Raw genomic sequence first — 12,084 nt, 5'->3', positions numbered from 1 at the left:
TTATAAGCTTCAAAATAATAATAATAATAAGTTGGCACTGATGAAGCAGCTTAGGAAATTCACTGCTTTTTAGCATCAGAGGAATTAGGAATACGGAGCATTTAACGCTACCATTGCTATTTTGCGGCCTAATTATAAAACATTGTCGTTGGTTTCTTAATAATAATTAAGATGGCTTGTTATTATAGTACTTCAGACCTAACTTTTCTTATTTTCTAGGTGCTGTAAATAACAGGAGAAACTGTTATCCACTTTAATGTTCCAGTTTTTAGGTCTCGTAGCGAAAACACAGCGCGTAAGCGCTGTGTCTCGCCAGAGATCTTTTGTTACTGACTGTGCTTCCCAGGAGACAGCACCTGGCCGCGCGCATCTCGCAAAAGGCGATCGGCGCAGGCCACGCGCGCGCGAACGCGCTCGCCGTGTCTGGCTCCTGGGAAGCGCATACATACACAGGCACACTTCCCCCTGCACGCATGCGCACACACAGACACACACACGAGCGCACATACACGCACACACACATACAGACACCCCCACCCCATGGTGTCGCACACATGCCCACTCTCGCACACACACACAAGTGCACTGAGAGACCCCCACCACCCCACCCCCTGCCCACTTACCGCCACTACGGACTTCTTCAGCCTCAGCGGGGCTCCCAGTCACCACCGCTCCTCTGGCCAGGCACTCCGTGGGCTCGGGCTTCAAAAGACGGAAGTCCCGTCTCACGATAGGTTTCGTTTGAATGCTGAAAGGCTGTTAATATGCAGATGGTGCAGAGGTGAAGGGGCTGGTTGTTTCCGGTAAGGCTCTCCCATATCTGGAGTTAAAATTCATCTTAAATTCACTGGCAATTGTGGAACTTAAAATAAAGTATGGCATGCGGGAACACGTGTGTAGGCTGTGAAAGTACACAAAAAGCAAAGAACTTCACAGCGTACGGCGGTAGGTGTGTTGTGTTAAAGAGATTTATATTTCATTTGAGTTTATGGGCAACCCATTGCAGCTGGAGGTCTTCTCCCGGCATACACTTTGTGTTATACCGTAGAGTGCAGGTGCCGTAGGTGCAATGTGGAACCACAGAAATACAATCAAAACAAGGTTTTTTATTTATTATGTGGGATCTCCCCCTCTTCAATCTCACTGTTACTTTTGGAGTCGAAGCTGCTTCAAACGTTTCATCACTCACTTTTGTCAAACTTTTTATGGTTCGATTTCCTTCAGCAAGTTTACCAAGCACCTGCTGCACTTGAATATGCAGAGTAGTGAGTGCAGAGTAGTGAGTGCAGAGTAGTGAGTGCAGATTAGTGAGTAGTGAGTGCAATGTAGTGAGTGCAGAGTAGTGAGTGCAGGGTAGTAAGTGCAGAGTGCAGAGTAGTGAGTGCAGAGTAGTGAGTGCAGAGTAGTGAGTGCAGAGTAGTGAGTGCAGAGTAGTGAGTGTGCAGAGTAGTGAGTAGTGAGTGCAGAGTAGTGAGTGCAGAGTAGTGAGTGTGCAGAGTAGTGAGTGTGCAGAGTAGTGAGTGTGCAGAGTAGTGAGTGCAGAGTAGTGAGTGTGCAGAGTAGTGAGTGCAGAGTAGTGAGTGTGCAGAGTAGTGAGTAGTGAGTGCAGAGTAGTGAGTGCAGAGTAGTGAGTGCAGAGTAGTGAGTAGTGAGTGCAGAGTAGTGAGTGTGCAGAGTAGTGAGTGCAGAGTAGTGAGTAGTGAGTGCAGAGTAGTGAGTAGTGAGTGCAGAGTAGTGAGTGCAGAGTAGTGAGTGCAGTAGTGAGTGCAGAGTAGTGAGTGCAGAGTAGTGAGTAGTGAGTGCAGTAGTGAGTGCAGAGTAGTGAGTAGTGAGTGCAGAGTAGTGAGTAGTGAGTGCAGAGTAGTGAGTGCAGAGTAGTGAGTGCAGAGTAGTGAGTAGTGAGTGCAGTAGTGAGTGCAGAGTAGTGAGTAGTGAGTGCAGAGTAGTGAGTAGTGAGTGCAGTAGTGAGTGCAGAGTAGTGAGTGCAGAGTAGTGAGTGCAGAGTAGTGAGTGTGCAGAGTAGTGAGTGTGCAGAGTAGTGAGTGCAGAGTAGGGAGTGCAGAGTAGTGAGTGCAGAGTAGTGAGTAGTGAGTGCAGTAGTGAGTGCAGAGTAGTGAGTAGTGAGTGCAGAGTAGTGAGTAGTGAGTGCAGAGTAGTGGGTAGTGAGTGCAGAGTAGTGAGTGCAGAGTAGTGAGTAGTGAGTGCAGAGTAGTGAGTGCAGAGTAGTGAGTAGTGAGTGCAGAGTAGTGAGTGCAGAGTAGTGAGTGAAGAGTAGTGAGTGCAGAGTAGTGAGTGTGCAGAGTAGAGAGTGTGCAGAGTAGTGAGTGCAGAGTAGTGAGTGCAGAGTAGTGAGCAGTGAGTGCAGAGTAGTGAGTAGTGAGTGCAGAGTAGTGAGTGCAGAGTACAGAATAGTGAGTGCAGAGTGCAGAGTAGTGAGTGCAGAGTAGTGAGTGCAGAGTAGTGAGTGCAGAGTGCAGAATAGTGAGTGCAGAGTGCAGAGTAGTGAGTGCAGAGTAGTGAGTGCAGAGTAGTGAGTGCAGAGTAGTGAGTAGTGAGTGCAGAGTAGTGAGTAGTGAGTGCAGAGTAGTGAGTGCAGAGTAGTGAGTAGTGAGTGCAGAGTAGTGAGTAGTGAGTGCAGTAGTGAGTGCAGAGTAGTGAGTAGTGAGTGCAGAGTAGTGAGTAGTGAGTGCAGTAGTGAGTGCAGAGTAGTGAGTGCAGAGTAGTGAGTGCAGAGTAGTGAGTGCAGAGTAGTGAGTGCTGGGTAGTGAGTGCAGAGTGCAGAGTAGTGAGTACAGAGTAGTGAGTGCAGAGTAGTGAGTGCAGAGTAGTGAGTGCAGAGTAGTGAGTGCAGAGTAGTGAGTGTGCAGAGTAGTGAGTAGTGAGTGCAGAGTAGTGAGTGCAGAGTAGTGAGTGCAGAGTAGTGAGTGTGCAGAGTAGTGAGTGTGCAGAGTAGGGAGTGTGCAGAGTAGTGAGTGTGCAGAGTAGTGATTGTGCAGAGTAGTGAGTGCAGAGTAGTGAGTGCGCAGAGTAGTGAGTGTGCAGAGTAGTGAGTGCAGAGTAGTGAGTGTGCAGAGTAGTGAGTAGTGAGTGCTGAGTAGTGAGTGCAGAGTAGTGAGTGCAGAGTAGTGAGTGTGCAGAGTAGTGAGTGCAGAGTAGTGAGTGCAGAGTAGTGAGTAGTGAGTGCAGAGTAGTGAGTGCAGAGTAGTGAGTAGTGAGTGCAGTAGTGAGTGCAGAGTGGTGAGTGCAGAGTAGTGAGTAGTGAGTGCAGTAGTGAGTGGGAACAAGAGTCACAGCCGTGTAAGTATCAAAGTGCTCAAGGATCACCCCCTCGACCGGGGTGACGCTGTATTTCAGCGTCTCCTGGCGCGCAAATGTCGCGGCAGGTGGCGCTAAGGATGCTGGGATTAGTAGTTTTCTGCCCTCGCACCGCGCTCCACTCGGCGGTCTAACCCCATGATGGCAAAGGGGTCAGGCGGCGGGAGGCGGGTGGGCAAAGAGCTGTTTTTAATAATCCTCGTCGAGCAGAAGCGTTTCCAGTGGGAACAAGAGTCACAGCCGTGTAAGTATCAAAGTGCTCAAGGATCACCCCCTCGACCGGGGTGACGCTGTATTTCAGCGCCTCCTGGCGCGCAAATGTCGCGGCGGGTGCCGCTAAGGATGCTGGGATTAGTAGTTTTCTGCCCTCGCACCGCGCTCCACTAGGCGGTCTAACCCCAAGATGGCAAAGGGGTCAGGCGGCGGGAGGCGGGTGGGAAAAGAGCTGTTTTTAATAATCCTCGTCGAGCAGAAGCGTTTCCAGTGGGAACAAGAGTCACAGCTGTGTAAGTATCAAAGTGCTCAAGGATGAGTAGTGAGTAGTGAGTGCAGAGTAGTGAGTAGTGAGTGCAGAGTGAGAGTGCAGAGTAGTGAGTGCAGAGTAGTGAGTAGTGAGTGCAGAGTAGTGAGTAGTGAGTGCAGAGTAGTGAATGCAGAGTAGTGAGTAGTGAGTGCAGAGTAGTGAGTGCAGAGTAGTGAGTGCAGAGTAGTGAGTAGTGAGTGCAGTAGGGAGTGCAGAGTAGTGAGTAGAGAGTGCAGAGTAGTGAGAGCAGAGTAGTGAGTGCAGAGTAATGAGTGCAGAGTGCAGAGTAGTGAGTGCAGAGTAGTGAGTGTGCAGAGTAGTGAGTAGTGAGTGCTGAGTAGTGAGTGCAGAGTAGTGAGTGCAGAGTAGTGAGTGTGCAGAGTAGTGAGTGCAGAGTAGTGAGTGCAGAGTAGTGAGTAGTGAGTGCAGAGTAGTGAGTGCAGAGTAGTGAGTAGTGAGTGCAGTAGTGAGTGCAGAGTGGTGAGTGCAGAGTAGTGAGTAGTGAGTGCAGTAGTGAGTGCAGAGTAGTGAGTAGTGAGTGCAGAGTAGTGAGTAGTAAGTGCAGAGTGTTGAGTGCAGAGTAGTGAGTGCAGAGTAGTGAGTGGTGAGTGCAGTAGTGAGTGCAGAGTAGTGAGTAGTGAGTGCAGAGTAGTGAGTAGTGAGTGCAGTAGTGAGTGCAGAGTAGTGAGTGCAGAGTAGTGAGTGCAGAGTAGTGAGTGCAGAGTAGTGAGTGTGCAGAGTAGTGAGTGTGCAGGGTAGTGAGTGTGCAGAGTAGTGAGTGCAGAGTAGTGTGTGCAGAGTAGTGAGTGCAGAGTAGTGAGTGCAGAGTAGTGAGTAGTGAGTGCAGTAGTGAGTGCAGAGTAGTGAGTAGTGAGTGCAGAGTAGTGAGTAGTGAGTGCAGAGTAGTGAGTGCAGAGTAGTGAGTGCAGAGTAGTGAGTGCAGAGTAGTGAGTAGTGAGTGCAGAGTAGTGAGTAGTGAGTGCAGAGTAGTGAGTAGTGAGTAGTGAGTGCAGAGTAGTGAGTGCAGAGTGCAGAATAGTGAGTGCAGAGTGCAGAGTAGTGAGTGCAGAGTAGTGGGTGCAGAGTAGTGAGTGCAGAGTGCAGAATAGTGAGTGCAGAGTGCAGAGTAGTGAGTGCAGAGTAGTGAGTGCAGAGTAGTGAGTAGTGAGTGCAGAGTAGCGAGTAGTGAGTGCAGAGTAGTGAGTGCAGAGTAGTGAGCAGTGAGTGCAGAGTAGTGAGTAGTGAGTGCAGTAGTGAGTGCAGAGTAGTGAGTAGTGAGTGCAGAGTAGTGAGTAGTGAGTGCAGTAGTGAGTGCAGAGTAGTGAGTGCAGAGTAGTGAGTAGTGAGTGCAGAGTAGTGAGTGCAGAGTAGTGAGTGCAGAGTAGTGAGTGCAGAGTAGTGAGTAGTGAGTGCAGAGTAGTGAGTGCTGAGTAGTGAGTAGTGGGTAGTGAGTAGTGAGTGCCGAGTAGTGAGTGCTGAGTAGTGAGTAGTGAGTGCAGAGTAGTGAGTGCAGAGTAGTGAGTGCAGAGTAGTGAGTGCAGAGTAGTGAGTAGTGAGTGCAGAGTAGTGAGTAGTGAGTGCAGTAGTGAGTGCAGAGTAGTAAGTGCAGAGTAGTGAGTAGTGAGTGCAGAGTAGTGAGTAGTGAGTGCAGAGTAGTGAGTAGTGAGTGCAGTAGGGAGTGCAGAGTAGTGAGTGCAGAGTAGTGAGTAGTGAGTGCAGTAGTGAGTGCAGAGAAGTGAGTGCAGAGTAGTGAGTGCAGAGTAGTGAGTGCAGAGTAGTGAGTAGTGGGTAGTGAGTAGTGAGTGCAGAGTAGTGAGTAGTGAGTGCAGAGTAGTGAGTAGTGAGTACAGAGTAGTGAGTAGTGAGTGCAGTAGTGAGTGCAGAGTAGTGAGTGCAGAGTAGTGAGTGTAGAGTGAGAGTGAGAGTGCAGAGTAGTGAGTGCAGAGTAGTGAGTGCAGAGTAGTGAGTAGTGAGTGCAGTAGGGAGTGCATAGTAGTGAGTGCATAGTAGTGAGTGCAGAGTAGTGAGTAGTGAGTGCAGTAGTGAGTGCAGAGTAGTGAGTGCAGAGTAGTGAGTGCAGAGTAGTGAGTGCAGAGTAGTGAGTAGTGGGTAGTGAGTAGTGAGTGCAGAGTAGTGAGTAGTGAGTGCAGAGTAGTAAGTGCAGAGTAGTGAGTGCAGAGTAGTGAGTGCAGAGTAGTGAGTGCAGAGTAGTGAGTAGTGAGTGCAGAGTAGTGAGTAGTGAGTGCAGTAGTGAGTGCAGAGTAGTGAGTGCAGAGTAGTGAGTGCAGAGTAGTGAGTGCAGAGTAGTGAGTGCAGAGTGCAGAGTAGTGAGTGCAGAGTAGTGAGTAGTGAGTGCAGAGTAGTGAGTAGTGAGTAGTGAGTGCAGAAGGGAGTGCAGAGTAGTGAGTGCAGAGTAGTGAGTGCAGAGTTTGCGAGTAGTGAGTGCAGTAGTGAGTGCAGAGTAGTGAGTAGAGAGTGCAGAGTAGTGAGTAGTGAGTGCAGAGTAGTGAGTAGTGAGTGCAGTAGGGAGTGCAGAGTAGTGAGTGCAGAGTAGTGAGTGCAGAGTAGTGAGTGCAGAGTAGTGAGTGCCGAGTAGTGAGTGCAGTAGTGAGTGCAGAGTAGTGAGTGCACAGTAGTGATTGCAGAGTAGTGAGTGCAGAGTAGTGAGTAGTGGGTAGTGAGTAGTAAGTGCAGAGTAGTGAGTAGTGAGTGCAAAGTAGTGAGTAGTGAGTGCAGAGTAGTGAGTAGTGAGTGCAGAGTAGTGAGTGCAGAGTAGTGAGTGCAGAGTAGTGAGTGCAGAGTAGTGAGTGCAGAGTAGTGAGTAGTGAGTGCAGTAGTGAGTGCAGAGTAGTGAGTAGTGGGTAGTGAGTAGTGAGTGCAGAGTAGTGAGTAGTGAGTAGTGAGTTTCAAGTTTCAAGTTTAAGTTTATTATGTTTTTGGCTCTCAAAAGAGGGCCACATAAAGTAAACACATAATTATACACCATTAGTTACAATAAAATCACAAGGAACAAACAATAAAGGAATCACTTTATAGTCACTGGTCGAACAGTTATCTAACAATTCTCTAGGTATCATTAATAAATACCTAAAAACCCTTTAAAAAGTTAAAAATTTTGAAGCAGAACATTTCATTTGGTGGACAATAAAGTGCATGGAAAAATGTTTTTACATTTAAGATTCCTAATTGTACACAAATAGGTTTTAACAATTTAGAGTGTAGTGTGCATAGTGCAGGACAAATAAACAAGACATGATTTCGGTCCTGCACAGCATTATAGCAGAGATTACATACTGGAGATGATCCATACCACTTTGCTAAAAGAAGATTTAGTGGAAGCAAATCATGTCTTAAGAGGTACCATAACCTACGGACTCTATGGGGAATATTCCAAGTGAGATATTGTTGGGCCTGCTTTGGTGAGTACGTACTTAACTGTAAAGGCCTTCCTTTTTTTCCTTGTTGGGCAATCATATCCAGTTTAAAGCAGAGCTCCCAAGATGCACATTTTAGTTGAGACTTTAGTTGAGAAGGAGAAAGTAAAAACAAAGTACTTACATCCAACTCTAACAGGGTTACTGCTTTTCTTAAGTTTTTTACTAGTAGGGAAAACTCATTTAAATTGCCCAGAAGTTCATTTTTAATGGCTTCCCGTAAGGAACCCGATTTACCTCTGGCCAAACAGGCCACCCACCTTACGGGGGCAATCAACCCCTGTACCCAACAACTCCGGAGTCCAAATTCCAGCCTGCATGAGGACACAGAGCAAGCTGTATTAAGGGAAGAAATTCTTCTTAGTACCTTTCCTTCCATTATCTGCAAGAATCCCCAGTGTCTTAACTCCACCAATTCTATTCCATACAGTAGAGTTGCAGGGATCTTTGCTCTATATACTTCCAGAAATCGTGAAAAGTGTCTTTTCCCTGTAGCATTATACAAGGAACATAACCCCGTACCATGAGCCGATGCTTTACGCGAATTGTGCTCAATGTGGAGTTTCTCACTTAGGTTTGCTGAAATTATTTTACCTAAGAAGGTGTAAGTTTTAACCACCTCAAGTTTCTGTCCTCCTATAGCCCATCTAAAGTTTTCAGACCTACATTTTTTCCTTCCAAAGATGCACATAATTTTGCTTTTCGAAGTATTGATCTTCATAAAATGTGCTTCTGCAAATAAATGTAATGCTTGCAGGCGGTTAGACAAGCCCTTCTGAGTTAAGTCTAAGATGAGAATATCATCTGCATACAAAAAAACCGAGATAGGTGTCCCTCCAATTATCGGGGCTAGCCCACCACAAGCTGCAATGGAAGTAGGTAAGTCTGCAGTATATAGTGAAAACAATATAGGGGCCAATATACACCCTTGTTTTAACCCATTCGGAGAAGGGATAGATTGTGAAAGGCCCCTTTCTCTGCCTTGTAGTACCTTACACCATGTGTTCGAGTGGAGGGATTTTACAAGTTCAAGTAACTGTGTTGGCATACCTAATGCAGCTAGCTTTCTCCACAGCGTTGAACGGTCCACCTTGTCAAACGCTGTGGAGAAGTCTATAAATGCCGCATATATTCCACCTTCTCGAACACGTACATATTTGTCCACAATCACCTGAAGTGCTGTTAAATTATCAAGTGTACCATGCTCTTTACGGAATCCAGTTTGTTCCAAGGGTAAGATTCCATTTGACTCTACCCACTCAGTGATTAATATTAAAAGACATTTAGCAAAAACTTTCCCTATTGAGTCCAATAAAGCTATTAAATGGTAGTTCGTGGGATTATCCCGCTCTCCCTTTTTAAATATAGGTATTAGTATACTTCCCCTCCAAGATATAGGAACTAATCTCGATAGGAAGCATGCATGAAACACTGGGAGAAGAATCCTAATCCATGAGGTGACATCTTGCTTCATTATTGACATGGGCAACTCGTCCGGACCCATAGCTCCGGATGAGCACATACTCTTTATCACGGAAGCTATGGATTTCTCGGACGGGAGCTCTATATTGTGCTCACTATTCAAGACAAGGTCACAGTCATCACCCTCTACACCGTTGGATGCGTACAAGCTTGATATAAATGATATCCAAACATCTTCAGCAATAGAGATGGGAATGGGGGAAGTTCTTGCACCACATCCCTTACCAATTATGGACCAGAATTCTCTAGATTTACCAAAGACCGATGCCTCTCTTAAACTAATCCAGAGTGAGTCTTCTTTTTCTCTTTTTAATTTTGTACTCAGTCTGGCCCTCCTTCTTCTTAGTAAGGCTAACTTATACTCATTTTCCCTAGATCCACATAGGAACTGTTGCCTCACAAGTTTATTTATTTCCTTATTTAAGGGTAATAATATACTAGGAATGAAGTGCAACTTCCTAGGATATCTTGGCTTCTTTGCTGTCGAAGTAAGCTTTTCATAAAGATTTCAAAGTGTAAGAGTTCCCTACCCTGCCATTCTTCTAATTCAAGTAAAGTTTGTGCAAGAATGTTTTGCACATCCTTCATAGTGGTAGCGTCCCAGAAGCACCTTCCAGTCTTACAATGAATAGAAACTCCTCTATTACTTAAGGACCAAGAGTCAGTATCCGGAGGTTGTAATGAGACAGTTATACTGATCACATTATGGTCACTCAAGGAGGATTGACAGATCATTATATCTCGAATAAAAGAGAACGTATCATAGTCCGTAATTACATAATCCAGGATGGATTCACCCCTAGAGGACCTATGTGTGAAATTAGCGGGATGTCAGATGGCATCCTACCATTTACAATTAGCCCCTCTAAATAGCTAAGTTCTTCTAGCAATATCTTTCCTCTTTTATTAGTTTTTATTTTATTAGGAAAGATTGTTTGAGGTATATTATATGCTTCTTCCTTAGATTTGTTTCTAAACAAATCTATGCTTAAATTAGACACTTTGCTATTTAAGTCACCCATGAGTAAGATATATGGGGGCTGGTCAAGCTCTAATAATTGTTTTACATAGGAAAACATTCGCTTCAAAACAGTACTAAAAATATCTTCGGGTGGAATGTATGCATTTAAAATTACCAGAGAAGACTGGCTACCTACACTCGCTAGATTATTAATAGTTATTGATTGAAAAAGATTACTTGTGTCCATGTAGTGGGAAAATTGCCATTGTAATGAATTAGATAAGAAACAGGCAATTCCACCTTTTGCGTGACCTTTTTTCGAAGGTATAGCTGCAGCCTCAAGGACAAAATAATCTTCCCCCCCGTATAGGATATTTTTACACCATGTTTCTTGAATACATATCACGTCTGCATTCAAAGAGAATACAAAATCAAGCTTCTCTGGACAATTGTGTAGTCCTGCTGCATTCCAGGATATGACTTTTAAATGACTGTTAAAGATTTTGAAACAGTCTTGGATTATTCGATGTATTATTAGATAAAACTCCTGGCAACCAACTCCACCGTTGATTATCTTCTGTTAGAGGAATAGTCAAATTCACGGGGATAGGGAGTACCTGAGAAACCATGCGTTTACCTCTAGAGACCCAGATTTTTAGATCTTTATTATAAGGGGACGGGTCTTCCTGCCTAAAACCCAACTTTGTGGCCCCTTCTCTGGAGAAAAAACGCTTTCCAGTATTAAAAAAGGGTAACACATCAATCCCTCTACATTGGAATGCTTCCGCTTGTTGAAGGACAAGATTAGCAATTATTTTAGAACAGAATTTTACCCGTACTCGTTGCCCGTTTTCAAATCTTATTACTGAGACCAAGTCAATATCACTTGACAAAATAAGTTTTAAACTTTCAATATCCTTAAAGCAATTAAGTAACCATGACCTGTTTAAATTTAGGTCTGAATCAAATAAGGGTAGAAAGTCCAATGTCAAGGTATCCACACATGGGTTAGGGGCTTTTAAAGGTGCAAGGGATAAATTTGTGGTCTCAGCAACCGGGAGCCGAAAAATAGGTGCAGATGGATTAAGTACCCCTGTTACAGCAGGCATATTTCTTGTAACTTCATCCACTGGGGCTGGGGGCTCTAGTCCATTAACCTCTTGACAAGGGGCTCCCCCAACCGTAGCGCTGACATCGAGGGGACCTTCGACTACAGGGCTAGTAGTGCAAACAACAGCCTTATTAGAAGAAGTGTCCAATAATGAATTATCTACAATTTCTACGACATCAAGCGCTTCTGTATTTATGTGCTTTTGAAAAATAATTTGCCTCTGTCTTTTCTTCTTATACTTGCGAACGGGTTTCCTATTTTTCCCTTTGTTCTTTCTACTTGTTTCTTTTACTGTTCCTTTTACCACTAGAGTTCCTTCAGGTTCTTTTTTATCCTGGTTGAAGATGGGAAAAAGTTCATTTCCAGCGATTTGGTTAACCTCCACCAAACTTTCTTCCTTTAAGGATGGTTCAGATTCCTTCCTACGATTTGAGGCAAATGGGATAGGGGTCTTTGAGGACTCATGTATATCAACCTTTATTGGCATCCCCACCGGTACATTTTTTCTCAATAAATTATTGCTGTCTAGGACATTCTGGACAACAGTCTCCATGGGGGAAATAGTCCCATTCTCAGTGTTTTTAGCCGATAGTACTTTCAATATCTCTGTAACTGAGTCCAAGATGCCATCAGAGCTCCCAACAAATTTGCCTAATAAAACAGTATGGAAGCCAGTAAATGTTCTAGTGCTATCAAGGAATCAGAAATCGGTTTATCATTTTTAGGGTATCCAGATGCAGTGAGAGAGCAGATACCTGATAAATTAAGTTGCAGAGATTTCGAGTCATTCTGCATTGAGGGAATGTCATTGGGAGTTATAGATGGAGTGCTACTATATAGCAGTAATCCTGATGGCGTAGCTCCGTTTGGAGTTTTACTAGGATCAGGATGTTTCAAAATTCTCTCGTCCATATAGCGACCACATAATTCAAGATTGATACTGGACGGGATAGAGTCTTCTTTTATATCCACTTCCTGATTTTCTGTATCCTTAAGAATGTTAGGCTGAGGGACTTTTGAGTCTGCAATCATAATATCAGAATGGTCTCCTTTTGATGAACATACTGGGAGGTTAGCATCAGTAATTAGAGACCAGGAAAACAAGTTTTTTTCCGGAGTTAGCTTGAGATTAAGATCTTTCACTACTTCAGACTGTGCATCCGTCAATATTATCATCTCATCAACAGCAACTATCGGAACTGCCATAGACTTATCAACAGGTTTTTCCCATAGTTTCAGTAACTGCATCTGTCCCTTC

The sequence above is a fragment of the Lissotriton vulgaris genome, chromosome 6, assembly GCF_964263255.1.
Source record: "Lissotriton vulgaris chromosome 6, aLisVul1.2, whole genome shotgun sequence".
Classification (NCBI taxonomy): Eukaryota; Metazoa; Chordata; class Amphibia; order Caudata; family Salamandridae; genus Lissotriton; species Lissotriton vulgaris.
This window is presented reverse-complemented; position numbering follows the sequence as displayed.